Source organism: Macaca mulatta, chromosome 8 (genome assembly GCF_049350105.2).
Source record: "Macaca mulatta isolate MMU2019108-1 chromosome 8, T2T-MMU8v2.0, whole genome shotgun sequence".
NCBI lineage: Eukaryota > Metazoa > Chordata > Mammalia > Primates > Cercopithecidae > Macaca > Macaca mulatta.
The window spans coordinates 84,231,332-84,254,913 of record NC_133413.1 but is presented as its reverse complement, the minus strand read 5'-3'; the positions used below and the strand labels follow the sequence as shown (position 1 = coordinate 84,254,913).

General features: G+C 37.6%; 1 protein-coding gene and 1 pseudogene across 42 annotated transcripts in view; one reads left to right on the top strand and one right to left on the bottom strand.

The window, feature by feature from the left end:
* Positions 1-23,582, top strand: part of STAU2 (staufen double-stranded RNA binding protein 2) — a 332,176-nt gene that overhangs the window by 79,753 nt on the left and 228,841 nt on the right. The window lies entirely within an intron of this gene.
* Positions 15,380-21,037, bottom strand: LOC114680380 (homeobox protein VENTX pseudogene; annotated as a pseudogene).

The window sequence follows — 23,582 nt, the reverse complement described above, 5'->3', positions numbered from 1 at the left end:
ACAGGGTAAAAAGAATATCAGAAAGTACTAGTAAGCTACCAAGCCATGTTTCAACTGAAAAGCTCTTTCTGTTCACAAAAGTGCAGACCTAACCGTTACTCAGTAGGCTGTTAAACCATGATTTCTCATATGACCTTAATTTATAGATGACAACACTTGATTGGATTACGGGGACTCTGGAGCCAAAGATCCACGGAGACGCTCTTCTCCTTGTCAGAACCCAGATTAATCATTAGCTTCTTAAGGCAGGGACTGAAAGGTGAAGTCCAAGAAACAGGTATCATTTAGAGGGATTTTTGAAAAGGTCCTTTTATTTTCTACTTAAAGTAACATTAAGCAAAATTAGGTATTACCAATGCTGTTTTTCCCCGTCTTCTTCACTGATGCGGTTTCTCCACTTGAACTCATTCAAAGGCCTAAGAAGAACTGAATTTTTCTTTTTTTAATGACGAGTGGAGAAAAAAGCATTTATCCATGAGCAAACTTTGTAGATACAACTTGGATTCTGAAGTACCTGTCTCCTTTTATTATGCCCAAGATGTTTTACAATAATTACAGCCGGTTATGTATTTTTCTTTATCATTTGAGGTACTTTTCACTAACAGATATATTATAAAGCAGAAAACATATCAAAATTCATTTGACAAAGACAAGGTAAAGTTTGGAGAACACTTTGTGCTTTTGTTCTCCCATCTTTCTTATAACATTTATGTACAGTAGAGAAATAGAATGGCTGAAATTAGACAGTTTTTCAATTTTGTATATTCACAGATGAAAAAAGTATTATTGCTTGGCAAATGACCAGAATGACAGACCAACAGGTCAAGTGGCCCCTTGATCTGCTGGTGCAGATTTCCAAAGGGCCACAACTCAAACTAGGTTATGTGAAAATGGGAATTTTTGACCTACGTAACTGGGATATCTCTTGGGGAGATATTCAGGCATGGTTGGATGTAGGACTTTAGTGTTGTTCTTCCTCATTTTCTATTTCTCTCTTTCTAGTTCTTGTTTCTTTTTTTCTCTACATTGTTTTCAAATAAGCCAATTCCCATTTGCTGTACTTCATACACTATATAGTCTGTAGACTTGTACTGAAGAAGGTGCAGTTTTTGGTTTCTGTTTTTTTTTTTGATAGTCATTAGAAAAGTCCCCCCAGACACTTTGGAGTAAACTGTCCATCCTGGAATTACTCATTCAAACTCGGTTGGGGGTAGGGAGATACTTTACTTTAGCCAAGCCTGGGTTATATGTCCAACCTGGAGAAACAGGTTAGCCCCATCCTAACCACTCTGCAGGGTACAATTATTTTATGGAGTGGTTCCTCAAAAGCAAAGATTTTGAGAGAAAATTATTTCCATTAGTCAGAACATTTGGTTCAGTTCCTAGTTCTGATGCTTTTAGTTAAGTGATCTTGCACAAGGCTCTGGACCTCCATTAATTTCCTCATTTGCAAAACAGAGATAGTAATAGCAAATGAAGGACTTCCGTGAGGTGATCTTCATTCAGCAGACATTTATTGCATGCCTACTCATTGCCACATGTTGTATTTGAGTAGAGACTTTGAGGAAAGACAGGCAGTCTAATAGACTAAGTTTAGTAGAAGAGGAAAACAAAAGAAAGAATGATAGATGTGCCCTGATGGTGCTATGGAAGCATTAGGAAGGAACTAAGCACCCCACCCGGATTGGGGCACCAAAGAAGCCTTCCAGGAGGAATGAACTGAATCTTTAAGGTTAACTAGGATTTAGCCAGGTGAGGAGGGCAAGGAAAAGTAATATAGATTTTGGGAACAAAGGCTAGGAATCCTGAGAAGTTTAGTTCATTCATGGACTTACAAGCAGTTTGGTAAGTCTGGAATGAGAAGAGTGAAGTCTAGGCAGGGCCCCGATTTGAATGTCCTGAAGTGCCCATGCCACGTGGTTTGGATTTTATTCTGAAGGTGATAGGGAGCCATTGAAGGATTTTAAGCTGAGGGATAAAATAATTGGATATATGTTTTAGGAATATTGCTTTGGCAGTATGTGGAAAGTAGGTTGGACTGGTTGAAACTTGAAGGGATAAAGAATTACAAAGATGTTGTGGTAATTCAGGCATAATGTGATGCAGGCCTGGAGTAGTAAAGATGGAGAGGAAGGGACAGTGTCTATAGATATTTAGAAGGTAGACTTGATTGCATTTGGGGCATTAAGGATAACCTCAGATATTTGGATGACTAGTAATACTGTTCACCACAAGAGTAGTTGGGGCAGGTTTTTGGAAAGATGAAGAGTTTAATTTACACTATGTTGCATTTAAATTGCCTATGAAGTATTTAGGAGTCATTTTATCACTCTTTATGGCCATGATGAAGGGTAGCAAAGATTATCTTTAATTTTGAAGACTTGTTGGAAGTAGATGTGGCAAGAGGTAGTAGAACATCTAGAGCTTTCAGAATAGGTTTGTGTAATATATCTTAAGAAAATGGCAGTTTAGGATTCAACCCAAGTTTGAGTGACCCATCGGCTCTTTGTTCATTGAAGATGTATCCTTTCTTCCCCAAAGAGTTTGTTTATTTGTTAACACTCAGTTTGGAACAATTTTATGGTATACACCTTCATTAGATGTGTTTAGTATATTTTGTGTCAAGGTTGCCTTTTGCTAGTGTATCCAGTTCTTGGTCCAATTTCTTATAGCTAGGTTGGTCAAGTTATTTTCTTTTAACATATGTTGAGTCATAGCAAGTTAAACAAGAATAAAATAATTTGGACTATTTTGCCTAAAAGTTACTTGTTTCTATGGCCAGAGTTAGACACTTACTTAAGGCTTCTTGGTTTTTCCTTATACCTCTGTGAAATAAATCTGTGAGACATGGAAATAATTTTACAGATAGTGATTGTTATCAGTGGAAATTCGATAGGGTGAAAGAAACTTTTGAAGCATCCAAATGGACTTTATTGCATTATGTTAATTATCAGTAAAATTAATAGCCAAGATTCTGATTTATGAAAACAGCTTGTATATTATATTTCAGTTTATGTTATATGGGCTGATGATTTGTTGCTAAGTATTGTGATGTTGGTGTGCAATTTAAAATTCTGAGGTCATTCAAACTTTGAATATAAGATTTTTCACTCATTTGTAATGCCCTCTTAAAAAGCATATTGGAAAGTAGAACAGTTGATGTTGAATATTCAGTTGTCCCCTTGTATCCCTGGGTTCTGTATCCATGGGCTCAGCATTCGTGGATCCAGCCAATTGTGGATTGAAAATATTCAGGAAAAAAAGGGTGGTTGCACCTGTATTGAACATGTACAGACTTTTTTTTTCTTGTTATTATTTCCTAAACAATGCAGTGTCACTACTATTTTCATAGCATTTACATTGTATTAGATATTATAAGTAATCTAGAGATGATTGAAAGTATATGGGAGGATGTGCATAGGTTATACACAAATACTACCACACCTTTTTATATCAGGGACTTGAGCAACCGTGGATTTTGGTAGCTGTAGGGGGTAGGGATGAAGGTCCTGAAACCAATTCCCCACAGAAACCTAGGGATGACTGGATTTGTACCAGCAGTGATGCGAACAGTTACAAACCTACAGTTCTGGTTTCTGCCACCAGATGGTGCTTGTATACTGATCAAACAACATGCAGACTGGGTGAGCTCACTTTGGTTACTATTCCAAGGCCATTAAATTAGAGGTTAAACCATATGAAACTGCCAATATTTGACATTTCTTTGACCTACAAATATGTCAGTTTCATATGTTCAACCTAATAGGAAAAAGTCATCCAAGTATACAACATTAAATTCTCTTGGATAAATGAAGTAAGCATAAGGTGGTGAAAAACCCAATTTGTTTCAATAGATATAGAACTTTGCCTTTTGTATAGCACATCCCTTGGTTTGGGGAATATATTCTTTTCTCTTTTGTCATATGCTTTAACATGGAATGTGTGTTAGAACTCTTAAACTGATACTACTTCATGTAGATATCACTTTATAGATGTAGAACTGAAAGATAGGCAGCAAGATACTTTTTAAAATCCTTATATATATTAAAATAGTGTTAAATTATTAACATTAATGTTAAATTAGGATCTTTTTATTTGGGAGAAATTAACCTAAACCCATAACAAAGACGCATTAAAAATAAATTGTCTTTTTAAAACTTTCATAAACCAGAGAAGAAAATTTGAACAAGTTACCAAAGCAAGGATGAGGAAGAGCGAACTTAAGATCAGTATCCCCCATGATCACAGATATAAAAATTATTATTATTATTATTTTGAGACAGTCTTGCTCTGTTGCCCAGGCTGGAGTATAGTGGCGTGATCTTGGCTCACTGCAACCATTGCTTCCCGAGTTCGTGATTCTTGTGCCTCATCTTCCTGAGTAGCTGGGACTACACGTGCGTGCCACCACACCTGGCTAATTTTTTGCATTTTTAGTAGAGGCAGGATTTCAGCATATTGCCCAGTCTGGTCTTGACCTCCAGACCTCAAATGATCTGCCCGCCTCGTCCTCCCAAAGTGCTGGGATTACAGGCATGAGCCACCATGCCCAGCCAGATAAAAATTGTAACAAAATATTAGCAAATTAAATTCAGCCAAATTTAAATAACATTATGATTAAATGAAGTTTATTCTAGGAAAGCAAGATGAGTTTAGTATTTAGTAATCAAAGTAATTAACCCAATTAATAGAATAAAGGAGAATAACCATATGAGTATCTCATTAGGTTCAGAAAAAGCATTTGACAGAAGTCAGTGCTCATTAATGATGAGGAACAGAAGAGAACTTTCTTAATTTGATAAAGGGCTTCTTCAAACAACCTCTAGGTAACATTATGCTCTATAGTGAAAGACTGAATACTTGTAAGATCAGGAACAAGGCAGTAATACACACTGTTATAACTTCTGTTCAACATTATACTTGAGAACTGGTATGGCTCATGCCTGTAATCCCAGCACTTTGGGAGGTCAAGGCGGGCAGATTACTTCAGCTCCGGAGTTTGAGACGAGCCTGGGCAACACGACCAAACCCCATCTCTGTTGGTGTGTGCCTGTAGTCCCAGCTACTTGGGAGGGTGAGGTGGGAGGATTGCCTGGGCCTGGGAGGTCAAGGCTTCAGTGAGCTGTGATCACCACTGCATTCCAGCCTCAGCAACACAGTGAGACCCCGCCTCAAAAAAACAACAAAGAACCCCATGTTATACTTGAGTTCTATCAAGTGCAACAGTAAGAAGAAACAGATGGGGGAATATTGGAATCGGAGATATAAAACTGTTGTCTTAGACACCATGATTCTGCATGTAGAAAATATTAAATCGAAACTACTGAGAAGCTACTGAAAAAATGAGTTTAATAAGGCCACAAGTTGCAAGGTTAATATACAAAAATCAGTGGTATTTCTGCTAAATAGTAATGAGCAGTTGGGGAATTAAATAGCATGAAAACATCATATTCAGAGATCAATTTAATAAAATTGGTACACAACTTGTATACTGAAGGCTATAAAATATTACTTAAATTAAAGAAGACTCTATTATTTAAGATTTCAGTTCTCCCAAAGTTAATGTGGAGATGCAATGCAATTGTAATCAAAATCATAGTAGGGTTTTGTTTTTTTTTTTTTTTTTATAAAATTAAGGTAGTGCTGACATTTGGAGATGCAAAGGACCTGCAGCAGCCAAAACAATTTTGAAAAGAAAACAAAATTGGCTGGCCCACACTACCTGACTTAAAGATTTGCTATAAAGCTACAATAATCAAGACAACAGAAAATTGACATAAGGACAGATATGTGGATAGTGGAACAGAATAATATAGCAGTTGGCAAACTATAGCCCATGGGTCACATCTGGCTTGTCTGTTTTTGTATGACTTGCAAACCAAGTAATGTTTTTTACATTTGCAAATGGTTGGAAAAACATCAAAAGTAAGATGATATTTTATAACACATGACATTTAAATGAAATTTTAGTGTGTGTCAGTAAAGTTTCATTGGAACACAGCCACAGTCACTTGCTTATGTATTGTATGTACTTGCTTATTTATAGTCTGCTTTGGTGTTACAACAGCAGAGTCAAATAGATGTGATAGATCATATGGCCTGCAAAGCCCAAAATATTTTATATCTGGCCGTTTACAGAAGTTTGCTGATCTCTGGAATATGGAAGCAAGAAATAGATCAGTCCACATACGGTCATTTAATTTTTTCAAAATTAATTCCAGTGAAGGTGCTAATGGGGAAAGGATACTCTTTCCAACAAATAATAGTAAAATAATTGACCTTTCAGACAGAAAAAAAAAAAAAAAAAAACCTGGGCCAGGCGCAGTGGCTCATGCCTGTAATCACAGCACTTTGGGAGGCCAAGGCAGGTGGATCACCTGAGGTCGGGAGTTCGAGACCATCCTAACCAACATGGAGACACCCTGTCTCTACTAAAAGTACAAAATTAGCTTGGCATGGTGGCGCATGCCTGTAACGCCAGCTACTCGGGAGGCTGAGGCAGGAGAATTGCTTGAACCCGGGAGGCGGAGGTTGTGGTGAGCTGAGATTGCGCCATTGCACTCCAGCCTAGCAACAGGAGTGAAACTTCATCTAAAAAACAAACAAAAACAAAAACAAAAAAACCTGAACCTTGACTTCACATCATAGACAAAAATAAATCAGAAATGGGCCTTAGACCTATATGTAAAAGTTAAAGTGAAATTTCCGGAAGAAAATACTTTGCTACTTTGGAAATAAACAAAGATTTCTTAGAACACAAAAAGCATGGATCATGCAAAAATTGAGAAATTACGTGTCATCAAAATGTAAACTTCTGGTACTTGAAAGACACTTTACAAAATGAAAAAGCAAGACATGTATTAGAAGGAAACATTTGTAATACATATATTTGAAAGAGGACTTCAGAATATATAAAGGAATACCTCCAACTCATTAATAAGACAAAACTGGACAATATTTTTGAATAGACAATAAAGAAGAGATAAGAATGGCTAATGAACACATGAAGAGATGCTCAAAGTGATTAGTCATCAGGGAAATGCAAATTAAAACCATAGCTAAAGTTTAAAAAGACTGACAACACCTAGTGTCATGGTGGGGCAACTGGAAGTCTCATACATTGCTGCTGGGGATATAAAATGGTACAGGCACCTTGTCAGAGTTTATTCGGTTCTTATGAAGTTAAGCATGTAGTACTTATCTTACCACCCAGCAAATTCCATGTGGTATTTACCTAAGATAAATGAAAATATATGGCCATTCAAAGGCTTGTACATGAATGTTTGTAGCATTTTTCTTTATAATAGCCCCAAATTGGAAACAACCCAAATATCTACCACTAGGTAAATGGTTACACTGTAACATAACAATGACTTGGAATACTATTCAGCAGCAAAACTTGTGATTCATCCAATGATATGCATGAATCTCAGAAACTATGCTGAGCAAAAGAAGACAGGACAGATACATAGTGTAGATACTGTAAGATTCTATTTTTGTGGAATTCTAGAATAGGCAAAACTAATCCATAGTGACAGAAGGACGTTCTTTGATTGCCTAGATTTGGGGGGTGGGAATTTCCTGTACAAGGAAACTTTTGGGAGTGATAGAAATGTTCTGTATTTTCATTTTGGTGATTGTTAATATGAGTGTATGTCAAAATTCATCCAACTATGAGCCTAAAATAGGCACATTTCATTAAATGTAAATTTTACCTCAATAACATTGATTTAAAGAATACATTTTGTAATCCTCCATTTTCTTTGAGGCTAAAAATATTTATAAGAAAGCGCCAGATTTTTGCTTCTGAAGCATTTGGCCAAAAACATTGTAAATGTTTTTCTAGAGGCTAAAATAATATTTACCTTATAGGGTGTTTGAGGACAGAATGATAGGCTGGTTCAGGTGCTTAGCTTCTGCCTTTGTGCACTAATTGTTGTTATAATTGTTAGCCTTTATTGAATTTTAACTTGTTTCATTACAAGTACAAACTCTGGAGTTGGAATCATAGCTGTGTGGATTTGAGCAGGTTATTCAACTTCTAATTCTCAGTTAACTCACCTGTAAGTTAGGAGGATAAATAATGCTTCCTTACAGTATTGTTTTCAGGTTTTAATAAAGTAATTCAGTGACCATGCATGGCCCTTTACCTTACTTTACCGTAGTGTTTTGAGTTCCTTTAATCTAAATATCAGTATATTTGTACTGGACGTTGTTACTGTGGGAAATTTAAAAGAATTTACGTCTGCTTAATTAAAAAAATTAATAAAATCAGGCGGTGATTCTGTTATTATTTCTGGGTATATGCTTTATAGAAGGAATGGCTGATTCTCTATTACATATGAATATTTTTGGCCCGTGTTAAAATTTAGTTGACCCTGGAATAATACTGCCACTGTAACCCAGAGAATCATTTCTCCCTTAGAAAACTGTGCATTTATATAAGGAGTTATTAAGTTAGGATTTAAACGTGAGCTTTGGAAAATCTGTGGCCTTTGTGTAATTATATGCAGCATTTTATACACATACCTCTTCTGCCTTGTCTAGCTTGATAGCCATTCATTTTATCTTTGGTCTTTCAGCTTTCTTAACGTTCATTCCCAAGGAATATCTAGTCTGTTTTCTTGCCACAGAGTTAGTATTCAAGTACTAATAACTTGGTAATACATTTACCATGATAGAACTTCAGGACTCCATGCTCCTTTGTTCTGCTTTTAGAGGCAGCCAGGCAGGCCCAGGGATCACCACTTAATTTTGGATTAGAGACTGTGTAAAATACCTGTGTGTGTGTTAAATACAATTTTTTTTTCCCCGAGCCAGTGTCTCGCTGTGTCGCCCAGGCTGGAGTGCAATGACACGATCTTAGCTCACTGCAACCTTTGCCTCCCAGGTTCAAGCGATTCTCCTGCCTCAGCCTCCTGAGTTGCTGGGATTACAGGCGCGCACCACTGTGCCCAGCTAATTTTTGTGTTTTTAGTAGAGACAGGGTTTCACCATGTTGGTCAGGCTGGTCTCAAACTCCTGACCTTGTGATCCGCCCACTTTGGCCTCCCAAAGTGCTGGGATTACAGGATATGTCACAAAAGGTTTAACATTTTTCATATCCCCTTTAAACAAAAACAAAAGCATAAGTCAACAGAGCCAATTGTTAATTTTAAAAGTGTTTTCACAACAAGGGGTCTATCTTTCTAGTCCTAAAGTTATTTAAAAAACTGAACAACTTTTATCTAGAATGGGTGAAATAAATAGCATTCTCTATTCTTTTATTTGAGGCTAATTTTATTAATCTATTGCTCAAGCTCTGAAAAACAAATACAATACTTGGTTTATTTTGTGTTTGAAGCAATGCTGTCTCACAAATATCTTTATTTTCTGTTCAGTTGAGCAAAATCTTGCTTAACAATGCTTATTTACTTGTGTTTAAAAAAACTGGGTACAATGACAGTTTAAATTATGAAGCTCTTTTTTTTTTGAGACGGAGTTTCACTCTTGTTGCCCAGGCTGGAGTGCAGTGGCGCGATCTTAGCTAACTGCAACCTTCACCTCCTGGGTTCAAGCAATTCTCCTGCCTCAGCCTCTTGAATAGCTGGGACAATAGGCATGCGCCACCACGCCAGACTAATTTTGTATTTTTAGTAGAGACAGGTTTCTCCATGTTGGTCAGGCTGGTCTTGAACTCCCCACCTCAGGTGATCCACCTGCCTCGGCCTCCCAAAGTGCTGGGATTATAGGCGTGAGCCACTAAGCCTGGCTGTGAAGTTCTTTTTAATATGTCATGTGACATATAAATACGTGGGCTTTCAGTATTCAGAATTCTGAAAGATTTATATAGGTTGCCAGTCATTGCTCTAAAAATTTTGAAATTTTTGAAGTTTTTTTTTCTGCTTTGTTTTGGAGGGTTCCTTTATACATCAAAAAACAATGTTACCCACCAGCTGTTTCTCCTTAATACTCAATCACTTTTTATGCATTTTCTTCAAATACTGATTTTCAGTAAAGGTTTTGTGAAGTTTTAGTGTCCATTGGATTTAGAAAGAAATTTAAGTATGGTTGTTTTTTTTTCGTTGCTGTTTTTTTTTTTTGAGATGGAGTTTCGCTCTGTCACCCAGGCTGGAGTAGAGTGGCTTGATCTCATCTCACTGCAACCTCCGCCTCCTGGGTTCAAGCGATTCTTCTGCCTCAGCCTCTGGAGTAGCCGGGACTACAGGCACGTGCCACCATGCCCAGCTAATTTTTGCATTTTTAGTAGAGACGGGGTTTCACCATGTTGGCCAGGCTGGTCTTAAACTCCTGACCTTGTGACTCACCCGCCTCGGGCTCCCAAAGTGCTGGGATTACAGGCATGAGCCACCATGCCCAGCCTAAGTATGGTTTTTAAAACAAATTTGCTTTGACTATTAATGAGGGTTTATGTTACATGTTTATAGAAGTTTCTGCAATAACATAATTTCTTGGAAATGTAATATTGTGTCTAATAAATTCTGGGTAAGATTTTGGGTGATCATCAAATAGGCCATGTTCCAAACTTTGTTTTTATGTTGGTTACTGGAAACTTAGAATGTATTTTCTCATAGAAACATTATGATAAATGGTGGTGAACTTCCCAAGGTAATTTTTTTTTAAAAATTGAGATGGAGTCTTGCTTTGTCATCCAGGCTGGAGTGCAGTAGCACGATCTTTGCTCACTGCAACCTCCCCTAACTGGGTTCAAGAGATTCTCATGCCTCATCCTCCCGAGTGGCTGGGACTACAGGCATGGGCCACCACACCCGGCTAATTTTTATTTTTTTTTAGTAGCGACGGGGTTTTACCACGTTGGTCAGGCTGGTCTCAAACTCCTGACATCAGGTGATTTGCCCACCTCGGCCTCCAAAAGTGCTGGGAATAAAGGTGTGAGCCACCGTGCCTAGCCCCCCAAGATACTTCTTAAAACCCCATGTTACTGAGTGTGACTATTGTACCTTTTAAATTGTTTTTGTTTTTGTTTTTGTTTTGAGATGGAGTCTTGCTCTGTCACCAGGCTGGAGTGCAGTGGTGCAGTCTTGGCTCACTACAACCTCCGCCTCCTGGGTTCAAGCGATTCTTGTGCCTCAGCTTCCCGAGTAGCTGGGATTACAGGTATGCGCCACTGCACCCAGGTAATTTTTGTATTTTTAGTAGAGACTCACCATTTTGGCCTGGCTGGTCTTGAACTCCTGACCCCAGGTGATCTGCCTGCCTCGGCCTCCCAAAATACTGGGATTACAGGCATGAACCACTGCACCTGGCCTTTGAATTCTTTTTAGCAAATGAAGTTGTCATTGACACCTAAACCTGGTAAAGACAGAACAGAAAAGGAAGTTGCAATCTAATACCAGTATAAATATAGAAGAAAAAAGTGAGCAAATAAAATCTGATGCAAAATTAGTAATATTATATGCCTTCTAAAAATTTATGTTGAATTTAATTCATTTATTTGAATACTTTTATTACTATAACTATTGAAAGTTATGAATTCTCCTTTGACCATTGTTTTCCATTTGTACTATAGTTTCTGCTATGTAGTATTTTCGTTATTCTTTCAGTATTGTTTTTCCAGTTTGTGTTTTCAGGAGATTGAGACCATTCTGGCTAATATGGTGGTGAAACCTTGTCTCTACTAAAAATACAAAAAAAATTAGCCAGGCATGGTGGCGGGTGCCTGTAGTGCCAGCTACTCGGGAGGCTGAGGCAGAAGAATGGTGTGAACCCAGGAGTCGGAGCTTGCAGTGAGCTGAGATCCCGCCACTGCACTCCAGCCTGGGTAACAGAGCGACACTCTGTCTCAAAAAAAAAAAATAATAATAATAATAAAAAGAAATAAAAAAATTATGTATTAAAATTTATAATATTTGTTTCATTATCTGCTAATAATTGCAATAATTGCTCATTGCACAAAATATTTTTTAACTTACATGGAAATATGATCTATAATTTTAATATGTCTATTTTTGTTTCATAGAATTATGGTAGAATGAGAAATAAAAGACTTCTAGTTATAAAATATGAAATTAGGATAAAATTATTTGGAGAGAGTGCAGTAAAATGCAAGTTAAACAAGATACAGCTGGTGTAAAATTTCTGTTGTATTTAACAGAATTTATGTATTTTTTAAGTAGATTTCAGGATGGATGTCAGCTTGCTTTGATAGTTCAGTTTCTTTGGATACACTTAAAAGAGTGACATAATTTTATTTTAAGATGTAAATATTTACAGTAAATTAGAAACTACATCTTTTGCAAGTACTTAATGAATTTTTTTAAATGTGAATTAAAACTTTAGCTATAAGAAGAAATATGCAAGAATATGTGTAATTTTCTAAATTTTTTTTGTGGGGTACGAGCATTCAAATTTGAACACTACTGCCATAGATTTATTTGAAAAAGAAGCTAAATTAGATATGGCTATTGCAGAATGCAGAGGAGGTGAACATTTTTATCCTGATTTACACATGCATAGGCAAATATGGTAGTTTAAGAAATGGCTTGATAATTAAAAGAGTTCTTTCTTTCTTTCTTTTTTTTTTGAGACAGTCTTGTTCTGTCACCTAGGCTGGAGTACAGTGGCACGATCACGGCTCAGTGCAGCCATGACCTTCTGGGCTCAAGTGGTCCTTCCACCTCAGCCTCTCTAGTAGTTGGGACACCATGATGTCTGGCTAATTTTTTATTTTTTGTAGAGATGGGGTCTCACTATGTTTCTCAGGCTGGTCACAAACTCCTGGGCTCAAACAATCCTCCTGGCTTGGCCTCCCAATGTATTGGGATTACAGGGGTCAGCCAGCTTGCCTGGACAGTTAAAAGGGTCTTGAGCTTGAACATAGCAGTCATAGTTAATTTTTTGAGCTCAGTTATACCAAAAATTGAAATCTTATTTTTCTTTTCTAGTATATAATGTAATCCTCCCATTTATAAAATAATAAAATTGTATTTATCACCTTACTAGTATGTATAGGTAAAAATATTTATCTTGAACCATTAGAGGGCAGCACAGTTTTATCTTTGGAATTAACTTTCACAACATGTAAATACTTTTGAGTCACAGGCTTAATATAAGCATGATTAAAATAAACTGTGAAATTTTAAGTTAAAATTAAAATATTTCATTTGGAATTTTTGTAATATAAAAAATGTGGTAGCAAGATAAAAGTAAGTCCTCCTCTTCTTTTTTCTCTCCCTTTCCTTCTTCCTAACCGCGTTAGAACTTTTACAAAGTTCAAAAGTTATACAACTTGATTCTAAACTTAATATTTACCTTGATTTTCAGATGAAGCATTACCTAAGTCAGTGTTGTATAAGATGTTCCATGGTAAAAGGGATTTGAAGACAAATTTTGGAAATGCTGCATACTGTATCTCTCTTAAAAATTCCTAAAGGTGTCATGAAGAAAACTATTTACCTAAGTGGTTCCCAGCCCTAACTGAACATCAGGCTTCCCTGGGCAGCTTTAAAAATTCTGATGCCCAGGCTTTATCTCAAGTAATTAAATCAGAATTTCTGGTTGCAGAGCTTGAACCCCAATGTTTTTTAAAACTTCCCCAGGTAATTCTATGTCCAGTCATGTAAATACTGGTCCCCACAACCTAAAACACATTACCCTCTATTAACATCAAAGATTATGAGATGGTTTAAATAGTCATAGAACTTTTGAAAGAAGTAAAGAAGAAGGTAAGAATTACAGTTAACCACACTCCTTAGGGACAATTGTTCCGGACAGCTAGCTTCCCCACATTGCTGAGGATTCACTTTTTTTTGGAAACTAAAACTTTACTTAGTTCAGTAATTTTGGATAGAAATATTTCTAAAAGTTATGGCATATATTTTTTATATCCTTAAATAGAAAATGCCACAATTCTTAGCATAAAGAATCCTTCCTGTTGACTCATTGTCAGCCTTATAAACAATAAGTATTATCATAAGCCTCATGAGATATTTACGTGGTTTGTCCTTATACCAGATAATCCTAGACATCTGTTTCTAGAGTACTCAAGTGTGCTTTTAGTTACTTTCCAAATCATTCTTGGCAGTCAGATTGTCATCTTATTTCTTGTTTTTGTTAGTGTACCTTTGCATATTGCTTCCTCCTTTCTTTAATGCTTTTCAATTGCTATTATCTTGAAAACTGGTATTATAGTTTGAATTTGGGGCAAAGTAAGAGTAGCAGGGCTTTAATTAAGCCCTAAGATGCCCCCTTAAGTGTGGAGTACATTGAGTTTTATCTAGTTGGTGGATTTTTTTTACTTCAGAATTCATTTTATTCTATCATATATTTTGCTAAGAATCTGCCTTTTGAGTAGTATGAAGTGGCCAGATAGTTCAATATCTGGTTTGGTGAATATCTATATGTATATATGTATGTGTAAGTGTGTTACACATATATATTTAATGACATGAAATACTTTGGTTGTTTGGGATTGGACACAAATAACAGCTTTTTTTTTTTTTTTTTTGAGACGGAGTCTTGCTCTGTCACCCAGGCTGGAGTGCAATGGCGCAATGTCCGCTCACTGCAACTTCTGCCTCCCAGGTTCAAGCGATTCTCCTGCCTCAGCCTTCCGAGTAGCTGGTATTACAGGCGCCTGCCAGCACACCCACCAGCACGCCCGGCTAAGTTTTTTTTTGTATTTTTAGTAGAGACGGTTTTTCACTATGTTAGCCAGGCTGGTCTTGAACTCCTGACCTCATGATCTGCCTGCCTTGGCCTCCCAAAGTGCTGGGATTACAAGCGTGAGCCACCGCACCTGGCCAGAAATAACAGTTTTAATAAATTTCAAATCACTTTCTTGTATGTTAAAGGAAACAGAAAGGGTTCATTTGTGCATGGTTTAGTCTTTCTTTTGAATGTGGAAGTTCTTTGTGTGTTTAAAAAAAATTAAAAAGTGAAACATTTTCCAAAATGAGGAGATTTGCTAGTAAGTAATGCATATGTCTATGAAATTATCTGCCTGATAATTTTATTTATATAATTTCTTTTTTTTTCCCCCTTCCAATCCTTCATGGTTTTCTTTTTTACACACAAAGCTTACAACCTTTATTTTTCTAACTGGAAAACCAGTTTTTCCAACATTTAAAAAAATTATCCTTTTATCATATGCTGAAAGCCCTACTCATAACAAGCCCACTTCTGCGTTTGACTCTGTACACTGACCCTTCATTTACTTCCCAAACCGACCCTTTTGGTAACTTTCGGTGAAGAGGTGGCTTTAATAAATATATTCTCCAGAAATCTCGAGAACCTTTGCTTGAGTCAGGATGAGAGGTGCCACCACAGTGTAAACAGAACAGCTGAGTCCTCCGGGTAGGGGCCAGGTGCCATCTGCACAGACCACGTGTATGGGAGGCCTGGAGTCAGAGGCATTTCCTCAAAATGCGTCCCCTGTCTCCAGCAGAGCACACCAGGCCCCAGGGTCCCGTGGACAGGGCTGGTCCCAGCGTATGCATGCCACTTCCTGGGCTTTGCAGGGTGGTAGGCCAGAGGCTGCCCTCAGCAGGAAGCCCACTCAGAGGCCAGGGCCTCTTGTTCCACTTGGCAGAGATCCCAGAAGGAGCCAGGGGGCAGCATCGGAACCTGGGGCCCAGGTAGTGGTGCCTAAGGGCACAGCAGCCGCGGGCCATTGGCAAGGCCAGAAGACGGTGAATGGAAAGCCGGGGGTGTGTGGAGTGACCCCCGAGAAGGGGCTGTTCAGCTGGGAGTCCTGCATTTGCCGTTTGTGTTTTATCCGGCGATTTTGAAACCAGGTTTTTATCTGGACCTCTGACAGCTGCATCTCCCTGGCCAGCCTCTTCCGCTGCAGAGGGCCCAGGTACTGGTCTTGCCGGAAGACGCCCTCCAAGGCGCGGACCTGCTCCATGGTGAAGACTGTGGGGACGCCAGGGAGCCCGCCAGGTGTTTGGCCCTTTACCCAGCCACGGTCCTCTCCCACGGAGACAGGTTTGAGGACCTAGCCTCTGTGATGCTGACGGCCTGAGGGGGCTCCTAGGAGCCGGATGCCTGACCTGGGCCGGGGAGGCTCCTCAGGGAGACGTTGGCAGGCCTGGGGGTGTAGGTCGGTCCTGAGCAGCTGTTTTGGGAGAGCCAGTCCACGGAGCCAAAGCTAGAGGGCTGCTGCCGCCACGAGGTGGGGAGGAGGAGGGACGTATGGCGGTCAGGTGGGCCCGAGGGAAGGCCAGGCGGGGCTGGCCAGGGGCAGGATCCACTATTTATATAATTTCTACAAAGGTGTTCTTTCATTGACTTGATGTTTTTGCTTGGCATTGTTCTATTCCTTCATTTAGAGTCCTTACATATATATTTTTTCTGTTCTATTATTGCCCTTTATTTTTAGAGTCTCTTCTTGGAAAACTTTCTTTTGGAACTTTTGATTTCTAGGTGTAACAACTTCTGTTCACTGATTTGACGAAAAAAAGAAATAGGATTGCACAGTATTTTTCTTTAGAAGGAAGAAACCCGCCCTTTTTGTGAGTTGTAGATCAAAAGTCAACAGAGAAATGTTGGTTCCACATTAAAAATTTCCTAATACTTATTACTGTCTGATGTATAAGTAGCAAATATTCTACCTTTAATAGTGTTTAGTTAGAGATGGGGGTTATCATTTGTAAGGAATATTAAAGAGAACTTTCTTTCTTTGGTTTGATATAGATGAGTGACTTGTAAAACATTTTTGTCTCTGACCTGTGCTAAGGAATTTTTAAAAATATGACCCAGTACATAAATACCTACATCCACACAGATATACATTTTTACAAATATCACTAAAACAAAAGATTTATGAAGCAGTAATACCCTTAACATCTGTATTATACTCTAATATTTTCTGTTTTATTAGAAATTATAGTTGTGGGCTGGGTGCGGTGGCTCACGCCTGTAATCCCAACACTTTGGGAGGCCGCAGCAGGTGGATCATGAGCTCAGGAGATCGAGACCATCCTGGCTAACATGGTGAAACCCCATCTCTACTAAAAATACAAAAAATTAGCTGGGCATGGTGCCAGGTGCCTGTAGTCCCAGCTACTTGGGAGGCTGAGGCAGGAGAATGGCCAGAACCCAGGAGGCGGAGCTTGCAGTGAGCCAAGATCCTGCCACTGCACTCCAGCCTGGGCAACAGAGCGAGACTCCCTCTCAAAAAAAAAAAAAAAAAAATAGTTGTGGTTTATTAAATTTATTACATGACCTGTTAATGGGTCATAGTTTATACTTTAAAAAATATTTATCTAAATGACTTCCAAGGTTTCATCCAACAGAAGATTCTATGTTACCATGACTCCATGCTCTCATAGAGAATCAAAGCTCATCATAGAGCAGCTGGGAGCATGTTAAATTAGAAATGATAATAGAAATTCTCCCAAGACATCTGGATATTCAGTTATCCCCAACATATCTAGAAGTCCAGTGTCACCAGTTACTTAAAAAGTATAGAATCTTTGAATAAAATCTGTGATTTACTTAATACTGTTGTATCAGTGTTCAGTTTCCAGTTTTGACCAGTGTTAACTATGTTTTTGTCAGTTGCTAACATTAGGGAAAGCTAGATGAAGGGTGTATGGGAACTCTATACTGTCTTTGCACTATGTATATGTGTGTATATATATAGTAGAAGACATATTTTAACTAATGTATAGAGCATCTTTGAGTAGTATGCTCTCAAAGATATCTAAAACCTTCTCAAAGATATCTAAAGTGTTTTGTTTGGAACTTTTGTTGTGATATATTGATGATAATATCATATAAACTGCACTGTCCCTCACAGTACATTTTAATATGACTTTTATGAGTAAGAGAAAGAAGTTTAGTGAGCTGTATTACAGTTGAGTTTATTAATCCTATTTGATGGTTACTTGACAGTTCCTTTTAGGAGTTTAGAACTAGGAGAAGAATTAGCAGAATAAATTCTTCAAAGAAGATACCAAATTACAGAGTGGGGTTGGTATTATCTTTTTTATAATTTCTATTGTGATGGGACAAATATAATGAGGAATAGGTGAGTATAGAAATAATTTCTAGAACATTGCAAAAGATCAGGGTCAGCAACCTGGAACTGATAATGGGTAGCAGTGTTAGTCAATTTAAATACAAATAGGATTCTTAAATGATAAGCAAGAATAATGATCTCTATGAAGTGATGAGATGCTGGAAAAACACCACTTATTGGCTATCAAAAAAATATTTTTAACTGACTGAGTTAGAAACAAGAATATGGGACGTGCAGAATGTTTGGAAATCTCGGTCTGTGTTTTGCATCTCTGAACTATTACACCATTGGACTAGTCTTTCTTGGCTTGATGCCTTTAGAAACTACATATTAGCTCCATCAAAAAACTCTTATTGGAGGCTGGCCTGGCAGCCCAGCACTTTGGGAGGCCAAGGTGGTAGGATTGCTTGAGGCCAGGAGTTTGAGACCAGTCTGGGCAACATAGCAAGACTTCGTCTCTAGAAAAAATTAAAAAATAAGTTGGGCATGTGGTGCAGGCCTGTAGTCCCAGCTACTGGGGAGGCTGAGGCAGAAGGATCACCTGAGCCAAGAAGTTTGAGGCTGCAGTGAGCTATGATGGTACCACTGTACTCCAGCCTGTGTGACAGAGAGAGACTCTGTCTCTAAAAAACAAAAACAAGAAAACTCTCATTTGAAAAACAAAACACACCTGAAAGACTCCAAACCTAGCCCTTTTCAGAAAGTCAAGGTATAACCATTTACAGTAAAGAAAAAGGGTAATTTTAATGGCAGAGGTTAAAAGTTCAAAGAAAATTGCATGTTGGGTATTTTTTGTATACTTATCACCATGCTGACAGCAGTAAGGTGATTCAAGGGAAATACGTGAAATTGCTCCTGCCCATAGGAATGTGTGTTACCTTCAGGGAGATAAGATGATAACAGTAAAAGTTATGTAGTCCAGTGTATGTAGAACACTGCCAGTTTCTGTATACACAGACATGGTAGTTCTCCAAAGTATATATATTTTATCCCTGTTTTAGTTATGAAGAAACAGAGACTCAAGTTTAATTTGCTCATGTCATTTATGTAGTAAGTTATAGAATTGGATTATAAATCTATTTCTGCAAAACTCTAAAACTCATTTTATAAAATAATTTTGTTATTGGGTATTTTGAATACTATGAAGTAAAATAATCGAAGCCTCACTTCAAAACATATTTTTTTCTAGAATAAAGATCACCATGAAATAAAATCATTCAAGAAAATACTAGGAATGATAGTATATGTGGGATGTAAATTTTCAAGATACATATTTGGAAACTTCAGAATGTAGCTAATTACTATTGATTTAGTTTTTCTGTCTTCCTTTGAAAAAATGTTTTTCTTAGAAATAATTAGGGATTCACTGAAAGTTGTAAAAATGGCACACCAAAGCCCGTGTACTCTGCACTCAGTCTCCCCCATTGGTTATTTTACAGACTCATAGGACAATATTTCAAACCAGTATACTGACATTGGTAAATGTGTGTGTTGTAGTTCTGTTTCATTTTATCACGTGTAGATTCATGCAACCACTGCAGCAATCAAGATGCAGAACTCGCTGGGCATGGTGGCTCATCTCTTTCAGCTCTTTGAGAGGCCCAGATGGGACAGATAGCTTGGGGCCAGGAGTGTGAAACCAGCCTGGGCAACATAGTGAGATCCCATCTCTACGAAAATAAAAATAAATTAGCGAGGCATGGTGGTCCATGTGTTTTGTCCTGGCTATTTGGGAGGCTAAGGTGGGAGGGTTGCTTAATTCCAGGAATTTGAGGCTACAGTGAGCTATGATCATACCACTGCACTCCAGCCTGGGCAACAGAATGAGACTGTCTCCAAAAAAAAAAAAAAAATACAGAATTATTCTGTCACCACAAAGCTCTCCCTCATGTTGTCCCTTACTAGTCTTCCCTTCACCTCTGCTTCCCTACCATCTTTAGCCCTTGGCAACCATGTATCTGTTCTCCGTCTCTGATATTCAAGAATATTGCATAAATGGAATCATAGTATGTGATTTTTTGAATACTATGTTTTTGAGTAGTGTTCTATGTACCACAGTTTGTTGAACCCTTCACCTATTGAGGGATGTTTTGTTTTTCTTCAGTTTTTAGCTCTACAAATAAAGCTGCTATGAATATGTATGGATTTTGTATGGACATAAATATTTATTTCTTTGGGATAAATGCACAGGAGTGTGATACCTGGGTTGTTTAGTAAATATATGTTTAGTATTCTAGGAAACTGCTACACTATTTTCCAGAGTTGCTGAACTGTCTCGTATCACAATCAGGAATGTATGAGAGATTCAGTTTCTCCTCATCCTCCCCAGCATTTGTGGTTGTCAATATTTTTATTTTGGTTGTTCTGATAGGTGTGTAGTGATACATCATTATGGCTTTAATTGACATTTCCATAATGGTTAGGGATGTTGAACATGTTTTTGTATGTGTAAGTATGTGTGTGTGTGTGTATCTGTGTATCTGTTTAGCTGTGTGTCTTTGGTGAAATGTCTCTTACGCACATTTTCTATAAAATTGGTTTTTTTACTGTTGAGTTTTGAGAGTTTTGTATATATTTTAGATATGAATCGTCTGTTAGATATGTGGTTTGCTAATCTTTTCTCCCTTTTTATAGTTTGTCTTTTCATCCTCTTAACGTAGTTTTTCATAGAGCAGAAGTTTTTTATTTTGATGAAGTCCAGTTTATGAATTTTTTTTTGTGAGTGTGCTTTGGGTGTCATGTCTGAATCTCCTCACCAAATATAGATCCCCAAAGGTTTTCTCCTAGGTTTTCTTTTAAAAGTTTTATGGTTTACATTTAAATACACATTTTGAGTTAGCTTCTTTTTATTGGTGTCATGTTTAGGTCAAGGGTTTTTGTTTCGGTTTTTTGCCTATGGTTATCCATTTGTTCCAGTACCATTTGTTGGATAGCTCTCCTTCTTCCATCAAATTGCTTTTTTACCTTTGTATAAAGACAGTTGGCCACACTAGTAGTGTGGCTGTTTTTGGGTTCTCTATTATGTTCTGTTGAACTCTGTGTCTTTGCCATCTCCTCACAGTGTTGATTACTGAAGTTACATAATAAGTGTTAAAATAATATGGAGTGGTTTATTATACTTTATTCTTTTTCAAAATTGTTTGGGTTGCTCTGTGTTCTTTGCCTTTCCATGTAAATTTTAGAATAAATCTTTTCTTGTATTTTTACTTTCACCTTCCATGTATTTATTGCTGGTATATAGACATACATTTCAGTTTTTGTACTTTGATCTTGTGTCCTGTGAACTTGCTGAATTCACTTGTTAGTTCTAGGTAATTAAAAAACATATTTCTTTCTGCACAGACAATTATTCCATCTTTAAATAGGGACATTTTTATTTCTTGGTTTCTGATCTGCTTGCCTTTCATTTTGATAAGGTTTGAATCTGTGTCCCCACACAAATCTTATGTTCAGTTGTACCAATGTTAGAGGTTGGGTGGGGTGGGAGATGGACTATGGGGATGGTTTCTCATGAATGGTTTAGCACCATCACCTTGGGGCTGTTCTCGTGATAGTGAGTGAGTTATCGTGAGATCTGGTTGTTTAAAAGTGTAGCACCTCCCTCCTTTCTCTGTTCCTCCTGCTCTGGCCATGTAAGATGTGCCTACTTCCCCTTTGCCTTCTGCCATGATTGTACATTTCCTGAGGCCTCCCAGAAGCAGAAGCCTCAATGCTTCCTGTACAGCCTGCAGAACCATAAGCCAATTAACTACCTGGTCTCAGGTATTTCTTTATAGCTATGTGAGAACGGACTAACACATGTTTCATTTCTTACCTTATTGCACTGGCTAGATCTTCAAGCACTGTGTTTACAACACAGTTTACAACACAGTGCTTCAAGAGTAGTGGGAGTGGACATCATTGCCTCATTCTTGATCTTGGGTACAAAACATTCAGTCTTTCACCATTAAGTCTGATTTTAGGTGTAGATTTTTAATAAATATTTTAAATCCAATTGATATGTTCTTCCTAGTTTTTTGAAAATTTTTATCGTGAATGGGTGTTGAATTTTGTTAAATGTTTTGTTGCATCAATTAACTGATCATGTGATTTCTCTTTTTTGACCTGTTAATGTGATAGATTACATTGATTGAATTTTAAATATTGAACCAGTCTTGTGTGCCTTTAATAAACAATACTTGGTCATGATCTAAGAGTCTTTATGTATGTTGCTAATATTCTATTAGGCTTTTTGTCTCTATAGTCATGAAGGATATTTGTCTGTAGTTCCCCTCACCATAAGCCCTTTGGCATTCTTTTTCTGATTTTTTATATGAGGGTACTATTGTACTCCATAAAAAGAGTTGGGAGGCATTCTCTCTTCTTCTGTTTTCTGGAAGAGATTGTGTAGAGTTGACATTACATCTTTAAAAGTTTGGCAGAATTCTTCCTGAAAACACCCACATCTGGAGATTTTCTTTTTTAGGAGTTTTAAATGTGTGAATTCAATTTATTGAATACCTATAGGGCTTTTCAAGTCATCTTCACTTTGGGTAAGTTGTGATAGCTGTGCTTTTTGAGGATTTGGCTCATTTTGTCTTAAGTTGTCAAATTTCTGTGTGTAGAATTGTTCTTAGTATTCTCTTATTCTTTTGATGTCTACAGGGTCTCTAGTGATAATCTGTGATTCTTTTCTGATATTGATGATTTGTGTCTTCTTTTTTCTTTGTCAGTGTTGCTGGAAGTTTGTCAGTTCTATTATTCTTTTCAAAGAACCAAGATTTTGTTTAATTGCTTTTATCTGTAGTTTTTTTCTGTTTTCAGTTTTATTGATTTCTATTCTTAGATTTACTACCTTCTGCTTTCTTTAGATTTACTTTCCCCCTTCTTGTTCTTTGTTCTTGAGGTATGGACTTAGATTATTTATTTGAGACATTTCCTCTTTTCTTCCTTTTTTTTCTCAGACTATTCTTCATAACTTTTTTTTTTTTTTTTTAAGAGATAGGATCTTACTCTCTTGCGCAGGCTGGAGTGCAGTGGCATAATCATAGTTCACTGCAGCCCCAAACTCGTGGGCTCAAGTGATCCTCCTGCCTCAGCCTCCTGAGTGGCTAGGACTACAGGTGCACACCTGGCTAATTCTGATCTATGTATTTAGTGTTATGAATTTTTCTCACTTCTGCATCTCACAAATTGTAATATATTGTATTTTATTTTCGTTCAGTTTAAAAATTTCCCTTGATAATTCATTGACCCCCGGATTATTTTAGAAGTGTAGTTTCCAAGTGTTTGGAGATTTTTCCTGTTGTCTTTGTTATTGATGTTTAGTCTGATTCCATCATGGTCAGTGAATACACTATGTATAATTTCACTACTCTTAAATTTGTCAGGTAAGTTTGGTAAAACATACTTTTCAAAATCTATTTCTAATTTTTCTTTTTTTTTGAGACGGAGTCTCGCTCTGTCACCCAGGCTGGAGTGCAGTGGCCGGATCTCAGCTCACTGCAAGCTCCGCCTCCCGGGTTTATGCCATTCTCCTGCCTCAGCCTCCCGAGTAGCTGGGACTGCAGGCGCCCGCCACCTCGCCCGGCTAGCTTTTTTTATTTTTTAGTAGAGA